Here is a 27,687-nt window from a genome sequence, read left to right as displayed (position 1 = left end):
TTAGCCAGACGCCGAGACGTTCCAATTATGTGTATATATATATATTATATGACGTATTCGCAGACGGTTTCTGCAATTTATCGCAAATGCTACGTAGATTACATGGTAGTTACAGAACATCAAAGTTTCATAGGGATAATTTCGTGCTCCTTGTGGAGGCTACGCGTGTCGCCGTGAAAATGCAATAGTATAGAAACACTTTCTGCGGTCTCTGTATGTTACGTTTTAGGTATAGAGTGTGAAGATGATGATCTTAGCCCTCTTGGCCACGGTGTGATTCACTCGGAAATAATTTTTGGAAAGTTAGTACGCGCTGACTAAGTTGCTTCTCTAAACTGCATCGTTTTACCGTTTTACCGTTTGTAAATCATGGCTGAGAGCGATGCATGGAATACCATAGTTGTATATCTGTCGGATAGTAAATATAGTATATGGCAAAAAAAATTCTATTTCCTTTTGAGTAATCGATGGGCGTTCAGACTGAAATCTCCGATTAACGAAATAGGCAAGAAGTTTAGAATTTCGGGCACAATTCTCAGAGTAATTACTGCGAGAAGCCATATCGAGAGGACCAGGAACGTGTTCGTTGCACCCGGGTCTCCTCCTGTGGACGGTCGGTTATAAATGGTCGGTCGTAAAAATTGAGCGTGTCGTGCGAGACTGACGACGGAGGGAACGAGAAGGAACAGGCTGATTCGATGAGAGACGAGGGTCCGAAACACTCCGTGCACCGCATTATGGCAGGCAAAAAAGTATGGGACAGACAGCAACCAACAGTCGCTCGTATCCTCCTGAAGAGAAACTGTTTCGGTAGTCAACGAACAATCACTTATACAAAGTTCCAAATCGTTTTATATATATATATATATCCGTAGAAAAATGCGTCGGATTAATAAACTAATTCGTCTTCCTTGCCAAAAAATAGTTGATTTCGATCTTGCTCAAATTATTTCAGAATGTTCGGCGAAAGAAGAAGACCGTTTATGAAAAATGAGAACAATTTTAATTTCGTAGAAAATAAAGTTAACAAGATGGTGAACGAATATTTAAAATCAATTACCTCGTAAACGAAGATCCTTCGTTCCGAGATTCTGCCTCGATTTCCGCTAAAGAATCCGTTCTGTACAAAGACCTTTCGGTTCTTCGGCCGCTCGAGGAAGAAATACGAAGCGTTTCGAGTCCATCGCTACCCTTTTAGCTCGCGAGTTTCTCCATTCCCTCTCTGCGATCCTCCATCCCGTATCGTAACCCATAAATCATTCCGATGCCCGCTAGTGTCGCCTTTCCATACCCACATGCTCCACCCTTTTGTATCTCTTCGTCTCGTATTTTCGATCTAAATCGCAATCATTTTCGAATCTTGAAAAAAGAGAAAACACTCTGTTCTCTTTACGAGGTGCGAACGGAAATGATTTCGAAATTTTTCAAACATCGTGGTCGAGTTATACGGTTCTCGGGCGATTCGACAGCCTCCAGACGATCTATCGATTACCAAGCGTAATCGAGATCGCGCATAATGCGGCTGTTCGGTCCCGTTGTTTTCTGATACATTATGTAACCTTCCAAGAGGACTGCAGTCACGCAGCCGTGCTTTCGTTTTCATGAATATATCGACAACGATCGCGAGGACCCGCGTGCCGATGCGACACGCTAATTCTTCGATCCGATCGAGAAAAAGAAGAAAGAAAGTAGAGGCGCGGTACGTGACGAACGCGATGCTGTTCACGGTGGTATCCCATTAAACAACGTTCCAACGTCTTTCCACTAAATCGATCTCTATCCTCGTCTAGTAAATTTACGTTAATTACGTTTTATTTTTAATTACGTTAATTAGTTACGTTACGTAAAAAACGCGTTATTATTTCAATAAGAAGAGATTATTTTGCGAGACGCTTTCATTAGGGTTCTTTTTGAAATTTATCTACATATATGCTTACTTTATGTCCTTTTATGTAAGGTGTGTTTCTATTGCTCGTTTTAAGCGACGTTCTCCACACGGAGGAAAAAGTAATTAATTCTTCGGACTGCTACTCGAATGGTGTAAAGCCGCTTATCGACGAATAATTCTATTTGAGCATGTGTCTCGTGTTTGTTCAGATGATCCGGTAGATCCACCAGGGAAGACCGGTTGCTCTTGGTGAAATCGGATCACGAGCAAACGATCCACTTGGAGAGATCGTAAATACCACTTTCTTGATATCCTATGTTTTATTTTTGTAATCTTGTACTTTTGGATATTAGCATTACAACAAGATATTTATGTCAAGGCGTTAAAGTATCGATAGCCGTTTTATAACTTACATCGATAAACAGTAACCTAATACTTGATGTTTGTATTAGATTTTTCATGATCGATAGACAATCTTATCTTATTGTTAGCGCTTTTGCATCCTACGTTCTTTCAACATAGAAGATACCAACTAAATACCTTCGCCATGTAATAAAAAAAGAAGATATTTAGAAAATTTCCAAGCATGTATCTTCGAGAGAAATATCGAATGTCAAACAAGATAAAACGTAGAAAGCAATGCATCGATGGTTTCCCACGTCTCAACTTCCGCTCTGCTATCGTCCCTTATCTGCCATCAAGGAGGAACGCATTCGGACGAAAGCTCGGCAAACCGTAAGGTAAGATCATCTGTTGACTTTTGAAAATATCGATTATCGATCAGACCCTAAACTCACGACCATACTCTATCTCCTCGAAGGAAGTATTATCTCGGGTCTAAGCCATATTTGCAAAATGATCTCGTCGAAACAGACACGAAGAAGATTATTCCTTAGATCGTTCGTTCGTCAAAACCTTAAGAGATAGAAAAGAATTTCCTATTTCTGTTTGGACTGACACGACGGCCAAATATTGTTCGTGAAACGATTTGCAGTTCGACCGAAGATCGATGGTTATCCTTGGAGAAGGTTTCGAGTTCCGTTAACTTGCTAACTACGAAGTTTAGTTTCAAAAATCCCTTACGGGGTGCATATTTAAAATCAGCCAATGACAAGTATACTCGTCGAATGCAGTTAACCGATCAAATCTTCTCGTAAACTTGTTGGAAAATTTTAATAAAATGAAGCTTATTTGTAGGGTTACCACTTATCGTTTTCAGGTGCACTCTGATTTTCAAACATCGAAATTCTATTAATTTCTCCAAATCTCTATGAATGCAGAGAAAGAACTATATCTTAATCCTGCAAAGGAAAAGTGAGTCGGTTGTGTCTCGCTTTTTTAATAATTCTTTAAAAAATTGCTTTTAAAAAAATGCAAGGGAATTACGGGATAATTCTCAATTCCTCTGCTATGTTACACGAACGTTCGTTAACCCTAATTTTTCAGACGTTTTTCATTCGTAAAAGTAAAGATAAAGATTCCTCTGGGAGAAATTCCAGGGGTGTTTCGCTTGGGTCGTTAACGATTCGGTTTACGATGGAAATAATAAAGAAAGGGCAGAGGAAAGGGTAAGTCGACGAGGAAAGGAGTCAAGGGACGGCCATAATTTGCCATTTGGTCATTCCCGTTGAACAAAGGTGTCCTCGGACGAAGTGGAGAAGATATATAGGTAAGTGGCCCTGTGGTGCAAGTGATTCACGCGACAAATATAATTTATCGGCGAGTTCCATTCCTTTTACACCAACTTCTTTCGCAGAGGATAAAAAAGAAATTGCTAAGAGACACGATTATACGATAATTATTGAATCAATTATGAAATTTTGTACGCAAGATATTTCAACAAAAATGGCCAGAGTCGTTTAGCATCAAAATAATAAGAGTTAGAGAGTGGCAAATTAAAATTCCACGAAGAAGCGTAAAAACCTTTTACCTTGCCCGTAATCCTACTAAAAAATAATAAAATAATCAAAATATTCTTATCGCACGAATGTTAAAATAATTTCATAAAAGAAGTCCGACTTGTTCTTGTAGCGAATTCGTTTCCCGAGACCGAGTGGTCGTTTCCTCCAGCATCGCCTCGCTTTTTCGTCGTCCACGGGCTTGATTTACATGAAACAAGTGTCACGGCTGGATATATTTAGACGTGGCGTCGTCAGGGACCGATTCCGCTGTCTCTTGCACTATATCATCCGACGAAGAGAAAGCCACCAAGAGGAAGAGCTTCTTTTTCGGTTTTTTATCCTCTTTTCTCCAACCGTAACACCCATTGTCAACCTTACGAATCCCTTAACGAGCCACGAATTTGTCCGATTTATACGAAATCGTCAGTGCTACACGACTGAATCATCTATTGTTCGTTGCTTCGTCTTTGAAACGGAGATGCGACAGTAGAGATATTCCGGCAGATTTGTACCAACAACAGACACGTAGACTTTGATCGCGGTCGTATCTCCTGGAATCCACGATATTAGCCATCTTAACGATACTCTTTGATCGGTTGGAAAATTAACACGTTCGCTATCATGCTAATTTATATATATTCAGCCGTGGGAGCCGGAATAAGTTGAAACATATTATTTTTTCAGTTTTGTATAGTTTTTACAACGTTACCTAGATCGTACGCGTTGTTAAAAATTTGCTTTGGCCCATGAAATTTATCTTAGTTTAATCGGTCTGAAAAATTTCGTAACTTCGGTCACTCTATCGGTCAACGTGTTTACAGGCGAAAATTAAGATAAAAAAATCTTTGTATAAGTCACGAGGAGCGATTAAAAGGTAGTTAAAAAGACGTAAAAAAGAAGAAGGTTACGAAAGTATGCCACGTGATGGTGGCTTCTTCTCGGAACAACGGAAATAAATCGCGGTACTCCCCTCTCGCGTAGGGTAGAAAGACATCATTTGTCTCGTATTTTAGAGTGCCTTTTTTCGTACGGCCGCGAGTCGTGGAAATCGTGCTAACGCCGGTGACGCATAAATAAACTTCTATCTTGGCCGATTCTACGATGACCACGACGAGGAAACGGTTGTAGCGTGGATGGGCCAATCTCGAGAAAAAATAACCGGCGAAGACCCACCGACGCGTTCCTATTTCAAAACGGGCACCGGCCCTTTTGCATAATTTTCCTCTTCTATCGCTTCTTCTTTTCCACTAAAATTTAGATCGAAGAATTTCTAAAACCTGAGAAAAACCGCATCGAAATTAAACATCACCGGAAGACTATTTCAAAACGGGCACCGGCCCTTTTGCATAATTTTCCTCTTCTATCGCTTCTTCTTTTCCACTAAAATTTAGATCGAAGAATTTCTAAAACGTGAGAAAAACCGCATCGAAATTAAACATCACCGGAAGACTATTTCAAAACGGGCACCGGCCCTTTTGCATAATTTTCCTCTTCTATCGTTTCTTCTTTTCCACTAAAATTTAGATCGAAGAATTTCTAAAACGTGAGAAAAACCGCATCGAAATTAAACATCACCGGAAGACTATTTCAAAACGGGCACCGGCCCTTTTGCATAATTTCCCTCTTCTATCGCTTCTTCTTTTCCACTAAAATTTAGATCGAAGAATTTCTAAAACGTGAGAAAAACCGCATCGAAATTAAACATCACCGGAAGATTATTTCAAAACGGGCACTGGCCCTTTTGCATAATTTTCCTCTTCTATCGTTTCTTCTTTTCCACTAGAATTTAGATCGAAGAATTTCTAAAACGTGAGAAAAACCGCATCGAAGTTAAACATCACCGGAAGATTAATACTGCGAGCGATATAGAAAGCAAGGCACTATCAAGAAAAAGGCTACAAAATCGATCGACTAACTACTTCGTAAGAAGGCTCGAACGGGAAAAAGACGAAAAGAAAAAGATCGAGTCCAAGGTTAATCGCTTTGTCGTTCCTCTTAATTATTCAAGTACGACTCGCGAATTGGCTTTGAAAGGTCGACGGGGTTCGAGCAACGATACGAATGCGGAGAACCGCGCGGAAAAAGGGGAGAAGAAACGAAACGAAGATCGTCAGGTTAGCCGTGGGGTTGTTGCCATGCAAGGGGTGGAACTCGCGCAGAAACGACCGCACCCTCGGCACAGTAATTGATTGAACCGCGCCCTGCGACGGTGTTAGCATGCCCAACGACGACTTCGATGCTTTTTCAGTTGGCGAACAAAAGTTCTCGTGTCCACTATCTACACGCCGTTTTAAACTTAATATGCTGGCAAACTGACAGGAAAATTATTGCAAGTTCTCGACAACGCGCAACATCGATAAATTTCTATTCGGTAGTATCAAATGATAATAATAAGATCTCTTAGAATTCAACTTTTTATGATCTACTTATACTATAAGGGGACAACGAGTATAACTCTATTTTCACAATCAGCACATTCACGTACTTTTACTATGTATCGATCAGGTATCTAAATACTAACGATAATGTACATTCTGGTCCCAAAATAAAAGATCGAAATTGATTAATCTCGACATTGGAAACATTCTCTGACATTGTCTGTTATCCTAACACAAGGATACAAAAGAAGAAGAAATAAACGCCAATTATCTTCCATCTTTTAGACGCTTTACCATTTTCTAGCGCTTTGGAAATGTTCATTTTTTAGAATTTATTTTCGAAAGATAATGGTTTTCTTTTAGTGAGATAATAAATTGGTAATTTGAAAAGGTTAAGCATCGAGGGAAGAGCAAACCCTTTATCGTATAGATAGAAAGTTGCATACGAAGGCAAACGTTCGGCCTGTACGACGACGTGGCTATATGTACTGCGACACTTGGCCAGGCAGAGAGGCCAGGAATAACGGCGAGGGTGCTGGCTATCGGCGTCGAGTGCAAGTCGAGAGCTGGTTTGGTGGTGGCGATGACGACGTTAAAGGTGGATGTCGAGAGTTGTGGTGGTGGACCGTCACGCCACATAGTGTGATAGTGGCGCATTAAACGGCCAACCCTCTAGCCTCACTCACCCTTGGGCCAACCTACGAGCTCGACGACCTCGAGTCGCGGAACCTGCGAGATTCGAGATCGAGATTGAAACAAAGAATCCGTTCGAGGTCCCTCGGTAACCAGGAAGAACGTAATAATTCGTCTGCCGTTCGTTTTTCTTCGTTTTATATTTTGCGATACGCTACACCGCGTACCCATTATTAATTTAAAATTACGATCAAGCTTTCCGTGCTTGTATGGCCAAGCATCCAACTTGTTCAACTCGTCTTAGTGTTGACAACGAAAATACCGATATGCAAAAAAAGGCGTCGATAATTCGATGTTAGTTAGTTGAGACTGTTACGTTCTATTTAGTCGCCGACGAGAAGGTTTAACGCAACTGGCAATAAGCTCCACTTTCGGCTAACCGAAGCTAAGCTACGTGCGGAAATACTGGCACGGGAGAGGATTAAAGTTGTTCGAAAGTAGATTAACAGTATAAAATGATTTATCGAAATCTTACTCGATTTCAATATTGACAATTAACTGACGGATATGGAATTCTTCGGTTGACAAAATGATGATTCTTCGGTAGACAAAATGATAACTGACTGTTCGATATACAAAACAAATTTACTCGATGACGTCTTTCTTTTGAAAATGTTTAACGTTCGTTCAACTGCCGACTTTGTTTACAATTTAAATCGTCTTAATATCGTTATAAGGACATAACATAAAAACATAGATGAATTTTTGCAAGATGTAGCCTTTAGCGACTTTAACCATCTTTCGCTTCAAATACTGTAAACACGGTTTCGAATAAACGTTTTAAATTACCTCGGTTTAGGAGAATTCATCAATTTTACTTTCGCGCTGCGGATCGCGGGACGTGACAGAGACAATTAGTAAAATTTAAACCCGTCTTCGTCGGATAATCGAACAGGTCTTAAAAGAAAGAAGGAAACTCGGAGGCTGGCACATAACTCAACTTTCTGTGTCGTTTCACGGAATATGCAAAACGTAGCGGGGAATTACGAGCTTGGACGCATGAATCTTGCGTTCTCCGTGTACCCTGCAACCCCCGAGGCAGCCAGGTGATTCACGATCGCTTAGATCAACCACGAGTCACACGTTTGCGGGGCCAAACACGCACGCCCTGAGAAGATCGTGGGCGTGTTTCATTTGCAAACGGCCAACGTTTGCACCGAGCTCGTTCGCTCGTCTCTACGTTCTCCACCCTCTTCTTTATTTACCCATTTTTCCCTAGTTATTTTTCCTTCTGCTACAAGTACAAAGTACAAGAAAAGACGATCGTGGTCAATTCGTTGACCGAACTAATCGTTTTTTCTCTGCCGTGGTTGCGAAGAGAAAGGATGTTAAGATGAATCAGATTGATCCGGAGACCTCTTCTGTAGGTTTCTTCTGCAGGTAGAAGAGAAAAAAGACACGAGAGAATTTCATAGGATCGTCGAAGGTAATTGGGCGAAGGTTCCGCGACTTTCGAGCCCCTACGACGTACGTACGTAGTACAAACGTACTATTGGATAAACATCTACAGTCAGTAATCTGTAATAACACTTCTAGCGAACAAATGATTGTATCCCTTCGACTATTCAATAACTTACAGAATCCTGCAAATTCTTTAATTATAGGAGCTCGGAAATGAAAAATTTTCCATGTTAGATTTTTAGCGATATAGTCGATGAATTATTAGAAAACGAAAGAACAAAGGGAAAAAATACAAAAAGTTTCAAAGGCTGATACAACTAATAAAGAAATCTGTCGTATTAATAATCTCAGAAAAAAGAAAAAGTTGCTGCAAAAGAGGAAAAAAGCTTGGATAATCATAAAAGAAGCGTGTATTTAAAAAAGAAAGCAGTTTGTGCAATTTGAACGAGTTATCAGCGTATTTCTTCGTCGAGGCGGAGGAATCGGGACATTTCTCAAACCCCATCCTTATTCTCCGGTTTCTTAGAGGCGATCGGTGCAATGACCTGAACCAGGCAGGGGGATGATATCCTGGCGAGTAATTAAAAGTTGGAGGTCGAAGACGAGGACGAGGTGGGGCTCGCGTGTGCGCCCGTACATGCAGCCAGGGCTGTGGATCTCCGCGAGATCCGGCCCCGAATACCGAACAGGCTTCGAAGTTGTTTGACCAGCTGCTACGAACGAACAAACCCTACCTCTCTCCCCCTATGTCCTCCTTTCCTTTCCTTTTTATTTCCTTTCTGTTTCCTTCTTCTTTCCTTCTTTCTTATCTTCTTTGCGAAGCTTCGCTAAATTTTTGCACCGCTTTTCATTCAGGTCCATCGTGCAGTGGTCCACTGGAATTCTTCCGCGTTAGTTCGAGCGATGGTTTTATCGGTCGTAATCGAGTAATAATGCTCGTTTAAATTCGCACAACCCAAGCACGTATTAAGGAAAAATCGCTCGATAACGTAAGATAGATTGTAGATTGAGATACTCTAGATGTTAAACTTGCTTTGAAAACCATAGAAAGCGTAGAAGATTTATTCGGAATATCGTATTACGTTTAGAGAATTAGTACTTTTCTATTCATCTCGCAAATTTATCTACCAAAAAATATATAAAGCTATTATCAGGAACGTCTTATACAACGTATAATATCGCAAGATATGCCGCATACCGTCGTAAGGAAAAGATCGTTGGTCGACACCAGAAATGTACGGCACTGCGAACGAGTTGACCGATCATGGACCACGGATGGTCGTTGGGTCGGTTGAACAGACCGTTGTAACAGTACCTCACGTGCCATAGGGATCCCATAACCGGCTGCACGTAAAAAAAAATACACTTCGGCGCGATCGGACGGTCGGGATGCAACGGCGACGCTGAGGTCGACCATGATACAGCTAAGCTGAAGCACGCTATCGTTTCATCCGAGAAGCTCCGTCGTGATCGAACTTTAATTTCTACGCAAGTCGATCGAATATCTTTTATTTAGGTTTTCTTTTTAAGAGATTTCTCTGTCTAACTTTTTTTTTTTTTTCATATCTTGACAAAAGGATCTAAAGGAACAAGTTACCGTAAAACACAAGGAAGAGAGAAGAGAAGAAAAATTTGAGGATCCAACGATCCCGAAGACCGCGTTACCACGGTTTCTCTTTGGAGGAAATAAATGGCGGGCAGGTTTAAAAATACAACGCACGCGACAACAATTATAGATTATAGACCGCTTAAACGCGTATTTATCGCGATATCAAAACTCAAACAACCTTCGCTACGTCTACGTCTCTATAATACGCCACGGCTGGCGAACACTTGTATTTGATTAGCGGATGTCGCCACGTACGCCGGCTAATACGTGTCCCGACAACTGATTCCTCCTCCTTCAGCCGCAAATAATGAGACACCGTGTTACGCTGACGCTTTGAATCGCAACCACTCTTTCGATCTACCACAGCAATTTGCCTGCTTGACTAGCCGTTCGCTTTTGGAATGCAACGAGCTACGAAAAAACTGGAGAGCGTCTTTCTCGTTGTTAATTGCTATATAGCTTTGATTACGGGTTTGGCAATTTTACTCGCCATACGAATATTAATATCATAAAGATGAGAATTAGAAGGCTATCGATGAATTTATGATACCGCGATGCGAAGGAAGATCTGTTGAAATAATTTCCGCTATTTAAGAATATTAGCAAATATAGAACAATTTTTCCAATGAAAACAAATATTCGTACTCTGATCTACAAATCATGGAAGGATTATAATTATCCTGATAAATCGCAATATAGCCCGGAAATTCCTCGTTTTCTCTCGTCAAAACTATCGATTAACATAATGCATTTGGAGAGAAGTTTTCTCCCGACATCGATGAATCTTTCCGCAGGATGAGACATCTAGAACTATGGATACGCCTCGCGTTTCGCGTGGCCGTGGGTCTTTTTCATCGATCAGCACATTTTTATCGTGGTGCCGCGACTCGATCGTTTTCGGTGACGTTAATTAACAGGCATACGCGTATAAATTTCACGAGCACGCCAAGCATCGGGAAAAAAAATTAGTGTATTCGTACACGTATACGCGGTTGTGGTCGAGCGCGCAACGAAACCCACCGGCCCCTGGGATACGAAACGTTGGATCGAATATTAAGACGGATCGGTGAAACAGCAGGAAAAAGAAGAAACAGGCGCAAAAAGAAAGACACACGCGAGCTTCGAGAGTAGCGTTGGATACTTGGCCCTTCTAACTTTTGAACGCACCACTTTTTAAATATAAATCGACGAAACGTTGGCAGATCTTTGTAATATTTCTTACGTAGAACGTAATCGGACTTATTTGCGAAAGGGTCTAAGATTTTGGAGAACGATGGTTCTTCGAAATATTGTACGGTTCGTTTAATCTTAAAATGGAATTCTTCGGAGCGAGAGCGACTCGAGGCCATCGCTGTTCAGGAGTTACCACGCGCGGTCAATGCCGTGTAAAGTCTCGTTCACGGGGAGGCATTTTGCGTCGGCAAGAAAAAAAGAAAAAAAAAAAAGATCACCTGGTCGGATCAGCCAGGTTCACCGAAGTTCTTATATGTACCTCGTTCTAATTTCGTTCACTGCCATAAACGATACGACGATTCGAAAGAAAATACCTAAAGAAATTTCAGCTGATACCTTTATAAAGACATCGCATAAAGACAAGAGTCGTTTTACGAATTTCGAATTTCAACGTCGTTACCATAAATAGTCGTGAAAAAAACGTGAAAATCGCATAAAATGGCGAATCTGCGAAGATATGATATGACCGAAAACGAATCAGAGTATCTTCGAAAAGATTTTGAAGGAGTCAATTAATTACATTTATTGTCGATATTTGTCGATCGATTTAATTGTACGAGGATCGGGGACCAATGTGAAAACGTTGATTTTATTTGTGCGAACGAACTCACGTGAAAGCAAGACTGGCACACGAGAGAGGATGATTCATCGGAGTTTGCCTGTTGCAGACGGATCGACCTCTTTCTTCCTTGCAACGGTGTGGTATGGCCGGTGTACAGGCGCATGTTTCCTACCTGTGCACAGGTATCGTGCCCGGTGGTGTTGGTGCGCTCAACAACCTCTTTCCTTGCTACCGCAAACCGCAGGCGCAACCCAATTTGTGCCCCCAAAAAAGAACCGGTAGAACCTGAGTGTCCCTTGTCTCGCCGCTGGACATCGTCTGCACGAGACTGTTTTCGTCGTAAGATCCGATTCAACACATTGGGTTATCACTTTTGATTGTCGATATTTAGCTAGGATGAAGAGAAGGATCGAGTTGCGAAGATTTCGTGAAAGAGGAATTCTTCCAACGGTACATTCCTATGTTTATAGCAATTTTAAAGATTTTTATGGTACTATCGTTACACCGTTTGTTGATCTCGTACCTCGAATTTCACCTTGCCATTTTCCCATTTTCTTATATCCCTCTTGTCTCTACGAGTAACTTAAGTATATTTCTATGTCCCTACGTTCCTACTTCTTTTACCTTTTCACATTCCTGCGTTCTTAGTATATTTCCTATATTTCTATGCCCTTGTTTCTATATCCTATGCCCTTTGTTAACACAACCTTAGACTCTTATATTCCATTTCCACAATCATAAGCTACCAACAACTATCCGAGAATTCCACGGAACCTCCATTAACAGTTTCTACAAGACCATTAACATCTCGTTGCAGCGAAAAAGAAAGGCATTGATCCACGCACAACAAGAATCAACTTATCCAGTGAAACTTAAAGGTCAACCTACGAATACACGATCGAGAACTAGCTGGAAAGGAAACGAAACGCGAAGCTTTCTGTTTTGCCGGTGGCAGCCCTTACGGAGGTTCTCTCGAGAGGCGTGCCCGGCTCCCGAAAAGGAAGAGGAAGTGGCTCTGGGGCCGGGCTCGGACGAAAGGGGACGGCTTGCATCGCTTCCACCAGACGGAACATCGTTTTTGCGGGAACTGAGTTTGCCGACACACCAATTTCTTCCCCTCTCCGCGCATCCATAGCGAAACGTGCAATTAGAGAATATTGTCTGAAGCGAATGGTGCTCGTTGCACATGGCGTTGCATTCGCTATCGTGCACGTGCACGATGCACGAAGACCAGCCACAGAGTGGCAGGTTTCGTGTTTTTTGTCGGTCGAGGCTGAGGGTGAAGGGAGACGCGGCGGAGGAACACGTGCGAACCACATGCGTCTTCGCTCCGGGGGTCTCTACCCTCCGGTGTCTCAAACTTCTAGGCTTTTAAAATGAAATCTCTTTCCAGATCAACGTGCGAATCTATAGCGTTAGGTAAAGTGTCGATTTCGATGATTCATCGGCTCCGATTAGACTCGAGCGGATATTATTATCGGCATGTGTGGATATTTTGCACTTAGGGGTTGATGGTAAGTCAACAATGTAAACAAATACAATTCGGGATAGATGTGAATATTTTGAAAGTTAAACCTTTATGATTTACGCTCTTCGTGTATACGTATTTCGATGTACGTTTCGAATTGGTTAGGGTCAGATGATTTCTACCACAGAACAAACGATAAATATTTCAGTTTATTTTGAAAAATAGTAGATGAAAGGAAATACGGAAAATGACCGTAGGGACGGTGAATAAGAGGAAGAAGAGGAGGAGAAGAAGAAAAGACGTTAGAATCGGTTACAGGCGTGGCGGTTTCCTCGTCGAATCGCGATCGTTCAATTTCCCTATCGGTGTTCCATTAACTAGGAACAAGCAAAACGAAAAATATCGACGAGGAAAAAGAGCGAACGACAGGAAAAGAGGGGAGACCAATAAAAGACGGAGAAAATAAAAAAGAAAGGTATCGAGTAGTAAAGAACTCGAAGAACCATGTTCCATTCCCTAACTCGAAAGAAACTGGTCGCGAAAGAACTCGCGGATGCCTCGACGCGATAGGGAAAGAAACTGTTGGAGATGGTCGATGAAACGTAATCAAACCGTGATATCGACTTGTGCCAACGCAACGCGGAGAAGGCAAGGATCTCTATTAGTTATTGCCAAGCGGAGCGAGATATAAATAACGAAGTCGCGATAAACGCACGGGTTTCGACCGAGACCCGAGCCGGCATCGATAATGATGTTGGCTGACAAGTTGCACCGCAGGTTGCACGCTGGTACCTACACATAACGTACTTACAAGAGGCAATATTCCAGCCCCGAGGACCGCCGTGACTTTCTTAAGGAGAGTCCACACGACGCGATACATTCGCTCGTAAGAGAAATCGTAAAATTACCATAAAATTACCGTCGATTAATCTAATATATCGAGCAAATTATATATTTCATTTTATTAATTTTTATCATAAAAAAAGCATCCGAAAACAAAAAAAGAGTTGTCGATAAAAACACCGGCATACGAAAATCGCCGAAATCTTCAACTAGTGGTGTAAGAATTTTTAAAACATGCAATGCTTTATCTCTGTTCCCTTAGATTATCAAACAGAAGCAACAATATCCGTCCTGGTGTGAATACGAATGCCCTGTCTTAAACCAAGCGTAATATATTCTTCAGTAAAATAGAATTTTAAAAGTTAAGTTATGTGTACCATGAGATGGGAAAGGTGAAAAATCGCTGCTATAGCGTAACAATACAGTTTATACCAGAGCAAAAGTCTTGGTCTATGGAAAAAATGACCTTCCTTAGAGTGTTTACGAAATATTCAAATATATTCTGTACGGTAGAAAATGTGTATTCGAAGCAGCAAATATGTAAATGGTTCGAAGGTTCTTCGTTACAATGTACTTGGTAAATATGAAATGCATTGAACGGTAAATAGAAGACAGGAATATCTCTAACGACGAAAGATCATCGTCGGTTTGCTAATCGGAGAATCAACTTCATTGACATTTGTGATACGACGAACGTTTTTAGAATTTCAAATGGAATTCTAAAGCAGTCCATCGGACCAAGTGCCTCGTCTTTATCGATCGACGATCGGCAATATTCGAGACAAGATGTGTTTCTAGACAAACGACTTGGTCCGGATAACAGGTTTCAACGTTTCACGCCTTCCATTGCCGAAGGAACTATCGACATTGTCACTTTAATATCTCGTATCGCTTTTTAAGGCCCAACACTCGCAATTCCTAAAGGCCTAAATTTCTAAATTTCTACGTAATCAAACGAATAAATTTCACAATTTGTAAATTTTGATATCGATAGATTCCTAGATGGTACGGATGATAACTGGCTAAAAATTCATAAATTTAGAAACTTGTCGCCAATACCTAGATTCCAAATCGTCTAAATTAGTAAATTCCAAAATTACAGAATCTTTAAATACTTAAGTATCTCCGCTGAATACCTAAACTCTTAAGTACGCTTACACATTGCATATTGGAATTTCATTCGTGTGAAACGAGCTTTAGGCACACGAATCCGCCTGTGTATAAATTGGCCAGTCGCGCGCGATTCGCTCGATACAGAGAGACGACCGTTTGAGAGGGTTTCGAAGGCTCTCCTCTTTTCATCCTCTTGCGTTCGTTTGGTTCAGTGCTGCGTCTTGTGCGTCTACCATTATCGCTTCACGGAAAATAATTTTTGTCTAGCGCCATTAAGTCCATCGTGGTGAAGCGACGGCCATTAACGAGCGTCTTACCATGCTCTGTAATTACGTTCGACGCCTAACGGCCAGTTTCGAATTTTTCTTCGTTCTTCTTGGCTCTTCTTTACCGTGCGAGTCTTCCTTTTATGTATGCAGCTCGAACGCCATACCAGTCGCACTTGCACGAGACGAGGATCTTTTCAATGTCATCCGAGACGGTGACGATTTTATTTACTATTAGTAGACTACGGATTTTGTGTGAATTTACCTGAAATACAAAGGCGCACAAATTTACGAAGACTAGACACAATGTTTGAACGTACATCGTGATACGCGGTCTTGATGAAACAAATTTCTATTTGATTTTCATCTTTTTAATTAGTTCCACGAAAATAGGCATTTGCATGAACATTCGCGGTCTGATTATTACTTAAGATTATACGTGTAGCTTAAAATAAATGATTAAATATACTAGTCGGCAACTACAGTTACAATTACGTTTGTTCCACATATATGTAGATATCGTCTTACCAAAATTCAATACAACAAGTGATTCGAAATATCTAACGCTAGCAGCGTTTATTGTTTAACTACGTTTAGTATGCAAAGAGCTATTGGTTAGCGATTACATATACTCGTATTCTTATTGGATCTATCGACTAGAGATAGACGAGGTTAGGTTTATGCTAGACACCTTTGTACCATGATTGCAACTAACTTCACGGCTAGTTGCACGATGTGGTGTAACCAGCACTCGTTATTTCAATTTCTTTGCTCGTGTTGTTAGTCACTGTTACTTTACATTATGCGCACTGAAGCAACAAGCACATGGTAACCACGAGCGAATTTCATTAATGTTATTTTCTTATGGAATTAACAAATAATAAATATAAATGATGTATACTTAAGACGAACACGAATTTGCATAATAAATATAAATATCTGCCTCGATAAACCGTCGGATTTTCATGTCTCGTTTTTTCAGCAGGATTTTTTGTAACTATACGATCGTACGAGGTGTACGATAAAACAGGCTGGGTAGAAGGACAGGTACGAAGAAGTGACAGGCGTTAAACGTGTCGTTGCCAAGTTACACGTGTACAAAGTAGAGTAAACCGGGCTCGCGCTTTTTCTTTAATTAACAGTAATTTATCGAAGCGATCCTTTAGCAATAAACGAACCCAGGATATTTCCTTCTATTCCCTACCTGTTGTCCTCGGTTCAATTTACTCTCGATAGATCGAAAAACTTCATTTGAAGCGACGAGAACTGGATTATCGAGAGAAGGGGCTTCGTCCTCCGTGATTTTCAACGTTGGTTACCAACCAATCTCGATATGTAATTCTTTAAATTTGATACGAAATATTATTTAATATACTCGATATTTCTATTTCGATCTTTGATAAGAGAATTTTCGTCGGACTTTATTTAAAAAATATATAGTGGAGCCTCTTTATAATTTTGCATGCGAGAACTATTACACAATGAGATTAAACATTCGAATTTTTAATTTGGAACGTTATTACATCTTACGCTTAGGAAATTCGTTTAGAAATTTTCTTGCAGATTACACGTAAAAAGTTTACACGTAAATTCTAAGTTTAGAAACTTATCCCGGGACCTAGGAACATTTTTGTTAGGAGAAAATTTCGTTTAGATTTCGTTTTGGAGAGGATCCGGAGGCAGGAAGATGAGGCGGCGAGCTGGTTCTACCGACTAAATTTACTCGAAACGGAGTGACACGTGGGAAATCCAGACGACCAGCAGCAACGTCAGTTACGAGCCACAAATATAGGTATAGCTTTCATACCATCAGAGTCCGATTACGATACATCGGTTGCGAAAATTTCCCAACAGTCATTGGATTACTTGCTAAGTCTAGTTTCGATCCAGCCTCGATCACGCCAGAAAAAAAGTTCATTCTCCATGCGAACTCCATGAGAACACGACCAGTCTACTATGGAAAATTATTTCGCCATTGAACATTATGGAACTCGGAACGAAAGACGGCCAATTGAAATTCCTTATAATATGATATGATTTAGTAAATATATAACGTGATGTATATTTTATCGATGAAATTAATAAAAAATTGCATGCTCATTACCGATATACGTAGACACGTAGAAGCTGGCGTCGTAAAATTCATAGAAGATTAACTAGGGTAATAAAAATCTTCGATGTTCGCTCTTTATCGTTTCGTTTCGTCTTCTTCGATCCAAGAACGATTTTATACACGATCTCTCCCGTAAAAATGCCCGCTAAGAAAGTCGTGAAACATCGAAAAGGTTACGATTCCTCCATAAAATCCACCTGTTTCTCGCGAGAAATCGGTTTCAATTCGAAATTCAGAATCGTCGGTGTGACACGGGCGTCTCACGCCTCCTCTCCGTTTAATTTTAATCGTTCAGTCACCGAAAATAAATTTCGTTCGAGACAACGACGACGCTTTTCGAAAGTCACTTTCGATTGCGTAACGTTCGAAAGCGTCTTCTGCAACCTGTTGGAAACCAGTGGCAGTTGGCAGGAAGCGAAAATTAAGAGAGAAGGAGCACGTTTACAATCGAGATGCCTGATTGCCAGGATAATTTTAATAAACTCGTTGACGTAATTACTCGAAACATTCTACTTCGGACAAGCTACTGAAAGTCGTTGAAAGTTAATGGAGTAATGGAAAAATGGAGGAATAGATAGCCGAGGGTCGGTGGAAGACGAGAAATTAAGGATAATAAAAAATAGAAACAGAGAAGAAAGGAAGGAGAATAGAGGAGAACGAAGGAAAATGTTGCTGAGAAATTAAAAGAAAGAACAGGGGAAAGATCCGAATACCAAGAGAAGTTTGAACATCTGCCATTTCTAAGAAATCCCCTTCCGTTTCTCAATCCCAAAGGTTCTCATCTTAAAGAATCGCAAAAATCCCCGTGTGCACAGGGGATGCAGATCGCAGAGAGAGATTAAAGAAAACAGGAAATATCGGAAGACCGAGTGTGATACCAAGAAAGAAAAAGAAAAGAGAAAAGAATCGAGATACCAAAGGGAGAGGGGAGAAGAAAGGAACGAGGGGGACAGAAAAGAAGGGAAAGAGAAGGAGAAGAATGAGAAAGGCGATAAAAAGAAAAGACGGTTAAAAAGGCAGGCTGGAAACACGTGATAGAGGAGAGGAGAAGAAGCTCCGCAGGATACGCCAACAGCTGCCTCGTTATTTTCAGGACTTTAACGCTGGACGAAGCCTCCATAGGATTCGACGAGAAACGCAACGCTTGCCTCGAAGACTTCGGCCTGAATTAAACCTCGAAATTAACGAGAATACCTAGGCCGATTTATGACGATGCTTTTTCTTCTTTAGACACAAAGAAATCCGACGCCTCGTTAGATGCTATGAGAAGAACTTAAATATTGGCGAGAGAGATTGGAACCACCCAACTCGACGAGGCCTTGATAATTAATTCTTCTTTACGTAGCGATTATTATGACGACGTAAAGATTTGGATATATTCCTTCGGCTTTCTAGAAAAGTACAGCCCACGCTTTCTGAAACAGATTTCTCCTCGCTGATTATCAACGTGATTTTATTTATACGTTACTTTATATATTATTTTATACGTATCTAGCATTGCAACAAAAACCAAGATCTTCCTTTTCCTTATTCTACCGGAGCTGGGAACACAATTTTATTGTTTCGCGCACTATTCTTCGCGCTTCATCAGCCTTTCTAAAAATAAGCAAAGAACTTAATTCCCAAGAAAAGATTCGACTTTCGTCTCCTAATCTTCCGAGATATTTCATGATCCAAAATTCTTAGGGTAAAAATAATTCAACTCTGTACTAACGAGATTCTTCGTTCCATAAGTTCAATAGAATTTTGTCACCCGGTATACGGTGGAATATTCGACACGAAGAGATCTTGGCGCGGATCTACGAAGGGTGAGGGGTCTACTAGCGGAGGCACGACGAGGGGGATTAACATTCGTGGCGTGTAACTGAACGTCTACGTCGTGGCACGATGCGACTGCTTCGGTCTCAGGGACGCGAACACAGGGACAAAAGCCTCTAGAATGGAATTCAGGGCCGTGTTTCTCGTATCCATTCGTTCTTTCCTTTCCACATTTTTAATCTACCCTCGATTAATCCGTGTAATTTTCATCAGATCCTCGATAAACAGGTTCTCTTCGTTTCTTCCTCGTCTCTCGTTTCTTTCGTACAAAAACGAACAAAATCGTCGAGCGAATATGGTAACATTGATAAGACGCATAAATTGTCGAGCCACAGGTACTATACTATACTAGATAGTGTAATAAAGATTACTTAATTGATCGAAAACTTGAAAAATTTCTACGTTTTTTGGAAATAAAAAAAAAAATCACCGATTTTAACCACTATCTTATAAACCCGTGGCCAAACTACTTTAGAAACTCTTTGGATGGAAGAAGAACTTACGTAACGCCGATCATAAAATTTCGCCCCGGTAAATGGTGATTTATTGGAGATATTGCGAATTTACCGTATGATTTATGGATTTACTTTGTCTAATTATCTACGAGTGAAGTGAATCTTCTAAGATTAAATTCTGGAATTCTATCGTCTCCGTCTAAAGAAAATCTCGAAAGATTATCTATCATTTAGTAATAAAATTCTCGTGTTCTAGGCATATTCATATTTGTAAGTTAACAGGGGAGAAATATCTTGTCAGATTTATTATCACAAATCTGGAATATCTTCCATATTGGGCTCCTATAAACATCGCTAGGTCTGTGTAATCTGAAGAGTTAGAAAACGATAAGAGAGAGCTTTACACACGATGGTGGTGGTTGACGGTAGTTGATAGATAAAGAGAGATTGCTTATAGTCCGCGCGTGTACGTACAAGACCCGGGAGCTCCGCGGCTTCCGCTTATCTTATCAGCAGGACATTGGACCTGCGTGCCGATGAATCGAGACGATAATAAATAACCGCGAGGTTCGGTCGACGCTACGGCGCCAAAAACTATCGGAACAGGTGCCTGAACGAGGCGTAGCTGATCGATACGTCGCCGGAAACCAGCCACGAAATGATCGATGGGACGAAACCGCTTCTCAGATTTTTATCAGACACAAACAACATTTTCATTTTGCTTTTTTCCGTACGAACTTTGAATTATGTACATACTAATGATTCGCATCTCGTGAATATTGAATCGAGTTAAGTTTAACCGAATCGAGTCTGATGTAGCTTAAAATATAATTGAAGATTTTAAGTTGAATCGAATCGAGTTTGATTTGAACTGAATCGAGTTAAATCGATCAGCTAAATGGAAATTTCAAATCCTTAACAATTTCGATATCTAGATCGTATCGCGAATGGAATAACGAATATTGTTCGAGTTTGATTTTATAGGTTTATTGTTTGAGATCGCAGTATCTAATTTATCTCGAAACATATTCTCCATCTTTACGATCTTTATTTTTACGCGCACCTTTTTCTGGACTCCGTAAAAACTTTTATTTTTCATTTATTTTTCATTCCAGACGTATCCGTACCTCTTTTCGTCCGAAATCTCGAAGACGGATCCAAGCTTCGCAAATATTCTGTAAGATCTCTGTGCGATATATCATCAAAGATCGTTATCGATACTCTGCAGTTAATTGAAAATTACTTAATTGAAAAGAGAACGGCACGAGATATATTCTTCGAGGGTATTTATGTTATATCATCCTCGACTGAGAACGATACTGTCCCTCTCGCCTTCGATTATTACACAATCGGGCAATTATTAATAAGTTGGACCAATCGAATGACGACGCTATGACGTGGAAAACATTCGCAACGAAACCACTCTCCATGCTCGATTTCTCCTCTCAGCGTTTTATTTTTAAATCACTGTTATTTAATTAACAGTAGCAATTAAGCGCGTGTATACTTAAACGTGTGTATACCAAATAATTAAACTTTGCTTGGGTTTTCGTATTATCGATGAGTTTGATCTTATCCTAAATACAATCTTTATTTATTCTATTGATACGTAAAAGTACACGCGAACATTAAAATACAATGTATATTTTCATATGTCTATGTTTTAAGAGTTCTAAGAAGAAGGCTGAAATCTCGTCGGATTATTCAATTCCCTGCGAATTGCCAAGTAATTTAGATGTAATAAATTAAGAACGATGAGCGAAGCAGATTGATTAAAAAAGAAGCACGAACGAAGGACTGAATAAATTTAAAAAATCCAACGTAAATTAGCACATAGACGTCCTGATAAAAGACCAAGTCATTGATGCCGGATGCACTTAACGATAACGACGAAAAGGACACGACGTATCACTGTGAAAATAATTTACAATATTCAGACTCGTAGAACTGACTGAACTACTTCTCTGTTTCACATTTGCGAATGTCTGACGCGATCGATCAATGTACATTAGACCTGTTACCGATTCGTAGCAACTTCGCTAGATCACGCGTGCGAAGGATCAATCGAATCCAAGTGCACAATTCAGATTTTAAAATACACGCTTTCAAGTATTTTTCTCCAACCATAATTAAAAACCTAAGAAAAAAGGAAGTAAAGATGAAAAATTTAGCAAATTCTGCGAAGCTAAATGACTAGATGTTAGAATAAAAAAAGCATATTGCATTGCACAAATCATTGCTTCAAACTATTCCGTAATTACACAAGAAATGCGATTACATAAGAAAAATATGCAAATATGTGTATCGATCGGTATATACTAATCTGTCTTAATCGATATACAGTTCGATATACAATTTATTTATATATTTATGCAATACAAATGCATTTTTCCTGCAATGATATTTTAATTATCTCGCATTCGATTTGATTCTATGCGTCATATAAGAAATAATGCAAGAAAATTTCTTTCACCTCGAACGCTATAACATTTTCCTGTCGATCGTCTTAATCTTACTCCCTTTTTCTCCATCGGACAATACAGGCTATTGACGGAATATTGTTCCTTCCTGGAACAATTCGTACAAGACAAGCGAGCCGTTGTATTCGAGAGGCATCTATGCACGATACTTTCTTGAGCCGTCGATCCGGCCAGATATCTTTCTAAAACGGCCCTGGCCATTGGCCAAAGTGCTTCGAACGCGTCAACCGACATCCACGAGTGCGGGGGATAATAGGGAAAAGTCACGGGAGCTTTGACTCTATTCTTGATGGATCGAATTTTCATGCTAAAGGTATCTAAAGTAATTACTACCAGCGTCTTCTTAAATATTAAAACGGCACACACTTTTTTACAGTGCACGTTTCGCTTATATTTCGTGGTATAAATTTTTCATACGACCAAGGTTTTGTTGCGTTACACTGTTTGCACGATATGTAAAATGATTTCTTTTATGTCAATAGCTCTCTATATGTAAGATTTCGTGCTTTACGTATTTTCTATACAATGGATTTTTTATAGTACTGATTTTCTATACGATGTTTCTTCTAGCTTCTATATCTTTCACGCAATGAATCGTTTATGTTAATTTTAGAGTTTATGTCTAATGATATTTTAATACTATAAATTCCTCGTGCATTGTCGTAAATCGTCTCTCTACACCATAGCTATATTTAAGCTCTATGAATACTTTTGTCCTTGTTATACTCTTCCCCCTTTTCGCCTCGGTGTATTTTCTTGCTTGTATATATTAGGCTATATAATTTGCACTAGTTCTATCTATTCTATAGCAACGATATTATTTTTATCCGATCGTTTCAATCTCAATTTTTAAGCTGATACTCTCCATAGAATTACACGGTATTCGCTTTGCCTTTATGTGCCTACCTCTTGCAAGCGAGACGAATAAATGAATAAAGAGATCCATGCACGTTACTTCGCAGTTATAAAATACACGCGCTGTTGCAACAGCTGCTTAAGATGCGCATAAGATGTCGTGCGATTATTTCAATTACTTATGCTTTTCCTATATCCCTCCATCTTGGTTGCAAGGACACTCCTCTTTTTATTAGCACCTTTGTGCAAAACACGCCGCTATTACGATCCCGTTTCTGAACCGGATTTCTTCGCTTTTTCCAGCTCACCAACGACAAACCCGAAGTAGACGATTCTTTTTTTTTCAAATCAAGTATTTGCAAAAATATCTCGATGATTAGCCTAAGACTATCCTAAGTTGCTGAATAATCTAGAAACATTTAAAACACGAAGGCAATAGATACATGTTAGATAACAGCCTTTCGAAAATATCGAAAATAAAGAAATTTATCGCTATGACTGTAACAACACAAATACGTAAGTACATAATTTCATAGAAATACAGAAGCTTATTTACTTACAAATATTCAACGCAGAGGTCATTTCACGATTACAAAAATGAAAACTGAAAATTAAGGCTAACACTGGACCATTAGCGTCACAAAGTATACTCCGTCGAGAGTTCCTCGAGACACTGATCACCTCGCCTCGCTTCGAGGCATTCGCATCAACAATTTGCCGCACAATTTCCGTCACAATGATTCTCCAATAAGCTCGTCGAAGAATTTACCACCTATCCACGTAAGTACGTCGCATCGTGAGCCAACCGATCGACGAGGGTAAAAATGGCCGAACGAATTTATTTGCTCGCGCAACCCCTCGCGAAGAGACCCACGCGATGCTTTACGATCGCGGCAACGTTTTCGAAGCATTACATTCCTCACGCGCCTACACACTCTTCTCTCTCCAGGGCACCGAGGCCGCGACTTTTAAAAGCTTCGTTTTCTACCTCCTACCGATTTTCTGCACTCTACGTTCTACGAAAGCTACATAGAGAAAGAGAGAGAGAGAGCCATACATGTTGCTCTCGAATCGAGACACACTCACTCCGCGTGAATGTATTTATAGGGATAGTATAGACTTGTGTCACGTGTACACGTGCAGCGGATTTATGCATGTGCCGCACGCACCGATGGAAAATTATTAACCGACCATTTCTCTCACGTGACTTCCAGCCACCATTTTTTACAGTCAGTCGGAGCTGTTTTTCGTCGAGGAACATTAGGTTGAAACAGGTGAAGAGGGAAACGTAAGAAAATACGAGTAGCTCGATCCACGAATAGGTTTTGGTCGCCTAAGATTTGGTTCGATCGTTCAAGAAGATCCTATTCGTGAATTTATAAAATATCTTTCTTAAGTCAAATATCTTTTTTCTTTTATTTTATTTATCGTTCCTGTTCGATTCGCTTAAAGGTGACCTCGTCCCCTCTCTTACAACACCTTGACTCACGCGTACCACGAAAATACACATCGACTGCCTCGATCTTGAAATTCTAGCTATATCAATGAAATAATATTAGAATAAGAAATTTAGAGATCCGACACATCATACCATATCACATGCCGCGCACAATTTATATTGTAGTACAGGACAGTTCTCTCGTATACATAATAGGCAATTACTATTCTTTAATCGATTTACTTACATCTAATAACTGATACAAGATACTACATTAACATAGTTATTTCTCTATATTACATATTATCTGATCCGAAAGATACAAGGAAAGTTCAAACTTATAATATAAGCGATTCGTCCATAAAAAACGATTACGACAAATTTGAACTGTTCTTGTATTTCGTAACTTCGATTCTTATACACATATTTTAGCATAAAGAGTTGACTTTTACCAGATCATATTGAAATATACAATCCATAAAAGGAGCACGCTTTTAACGATACTAATTGCCAGTCGTTTGGAATTCAGTATAGATCAGGTCCGAACAACGACGATATTCAAGTAAAATTATCCCAGCCCGATGACAATTCCAATCACGTTGATTTCGGAATCCTGACGACATCTTTACCTGACAGTATTAGAAGGTTCAACTTCAATCTAATGCTGCCCGGTAAGATGTGAACAGATACTCCGTCCGATGTTTTTAGCTTTAATCCACCATCCTCGGAGTTCGTCCCTTGCCCTTTTCGTATCTTTCTTCGTCCATTCGTTTCGTCCACGTTGTTCTCGTGGCTCGTTCCTTTTTTTAGCTCGTTCTCTTCGCTCTTTCCTTTACCCTCGCTCGCTCGCTCCGCCAACCCCTCTCACTCATTCTCTCTCTCACTCTCTCTCACACACACGCCATCCTCTCGCTTTTTTCTTTCTCCTTCTAAGAAACAATCGCGGACCAACACACGTTTCCCGTTACCGAGTGCCGTACCTTCTCGAAGTTGGCAATGGTCATTGGTCCGTTGGTAAAGAAACAACCAAATGTGCGAAAAAGTGGTTCCCAGAGATCTCAGAGATTACAATAAAGCGCGTAGAAGTCACTGTCCGCTTTATACGTTTAGTGCACCGAGCGTAAAAAAAAGCGGCGATGGCAAGGTGCGAATAAGTGCGGTAAAGAAAACGTGCAGGGAACTAAAGAAAACCGTTGGAGGAGTTGGGAAAGAGCAGGAAGAAGGAACTGTTATTCATTTACGATTGGACTGTCGGCAAGAAGGGCGTGGACGTTCGTTATTAATTTTATATGGTCGAAGCTTTTTAAAAGCGTTCAGGACTGTTAGAACGAGGACAGGGATATCGAGCAAGCAACATCTTGCATGGATCATCTGCCAAGGAAAGGATATCGATAATGAATACACAGAGAATATAGCAAATCGAGAGAAGCAACATGGCTGCAAATAGCTGCAAATTCTCACCGAGTGCTTATGATTAACCTATAGTGTAGAATCTGCTAACCACATTTCGCGTTTGGGTCAAGTTCAATAGCTAGAGGTCGTCGATCGTAAAATCCGAACTATGCGATCACGACGGTTGCACCTCTTTTTCCACGTGGAATCGACCCAAGATACGCCGAAGAATGTTCCTCTGCTTTTCCTTTTCTTTTCGGATAGATTCGTTTGCCAAGCCCCATTACCACGGGAGATAGCATCGTTCGGATAGAAGGCGAGCAGGGTGGAGATGAGGGGGTTGCCTCCGATGGTAGGAGGGGCAAGCATGTTTTATGTAATCACCAACCGACTCTGCGGGGCTTGGTATTAATACTGGTAATAAATAAACGCCGTCAGGGAGAGACTCGATCCTAAGGCATCTCGCTGTGCTTCGTCTGCCTCTTACCTCCTCGCTCCACCCTTTTCCTCATACGCATGGGCGTCGCAAGACTTTTGCACGCGGCATAAAATCACACCAAATCTATACCTCTTATTTCTCTTTTTTTTTCCAATGACTTTCAAACTTTCCCTTTTTTTTATGTAATATAGTATCGACACCATTGTGCTGCTTGCACTTTTCAACACATAACAACGATTACAACATAGTCTTTACATAAGAATATACTACTCGAACGTTAGCTAATTTTTCATGATAAAAACACAGTACATATCGTTGTATTCGGTTTTCACGTTTAGTTTGAAGCAAATAGAGTTCTCGTTTAATAACGCAAACGCGACGCCTATGGGCACGCATCCACTTTTCTCCTATTCATTCCCAACCATCCGTCCACATTACTCTTTCTCTGTCTCTTTCTCTTGCTCAACTATATGCATGTACCTACATAATCGAGGATGACTTTACTTTAATACTTAAACCAACCGAATAATACGCCAGTTTATATGCATATATGGTCATGAGGTCGAGTGTACATACATCCAATGTCACCGATTTTTTTTTTTAAAGCTTTCAATACGCTATTGATACAATCCGACATTGCCTATGTTATCGACACAACCAAACACTTGTGCTAACGGTCGTGACAGAGTATTAAGGCAAGTTTGTATTCAAGTTTTTATACCCACGATTATGCTTTTAACTTGTTAATTCGCCTTTTTTACTCGCGCCACTTTTTGCTCTCGCACGTAGCATAATAAAAACGTCAAGATAAATATTTCATTCCCTTTTATTCTAGCTCGTCTGTTAATCTCAACGATCATTTCCTTGATTTTATTAAACATATGTATATTATTTCCGTGGCTAACGTAATTTCACGTATGCAGGAGCTGCATTCAGCATAAGCAGCTTCTCTTTTTTTCTCTCGCAGTATTCAGAGCCGCTTCTTCTGTAAATTTACATTTCCGCGTATGTATCTGGCAACCGGTTTTATGAAGCGACTCACGGCATGCAACTTAAGTAGGGATTTTTCTTCCTACGAGATATTCTTCTGCCGTGGAAAGACACGAAATAACACGATCATGCGGAGACTATATTTTATACAACCAATGCCATATCTATATAAATTTGAAATTATTTAGAAACCGTTTAAAAACGATGGTAAATTTTAACGTTCGAAATTTAAAAATTCGAAGATTCGACAAAATTTAAAACGGTCGGTGTTACGATAAACTTCTCTTCGTTATGAACAATTGCTAAACTAATATTTGTAAGCTCTGTACTGGAACGGACTGGAAATCTCGGC

General features: G+C 40.2%; 1 long non-coding RNA gene across 1 annotated transcript; it reads right to left on the bottom strand.

The window, feature by feature from the left end:
• Positions 1 to 23,302: 23,302 nt before the first annotated feature.
• Positions 23,303 to 24,121, bottom strand: LOC139996033 (uncharacterized). Its single transcript, XR_011802120.1, has 2 exons — positions 23,637 to 24,121; positions 23,303 to 23,485 (listed from the first exon to the last, which is right to left on the bottom strand). It is a non-coding gene; the product is annotated as an uncharacterized lncRNA (long non-coding RNA).
• Positions 24,122 to 27,687: the final 3,566 nt, after the last annotated feature.

This window comes from Bombus fervidus, chromosome 17 (genome assembly GCF_041682495.2).
Source record: "Bombus fervidus isolate BK054 chromosome 17, iyBomFerv1, whole genome shotgun sequence".
Classification (NCBI taxonomy): Eukaryota; Metazoa; Arthropoda; class Insecta; order Hymenoptera; family Apidae; genus Bombus; species Bombus fervidus.
The sequence above is the reverse complement of the archived record's forward strand: the minus strand, read 5'-3'. Positions and strand labels throughout refer to the sequence as shown.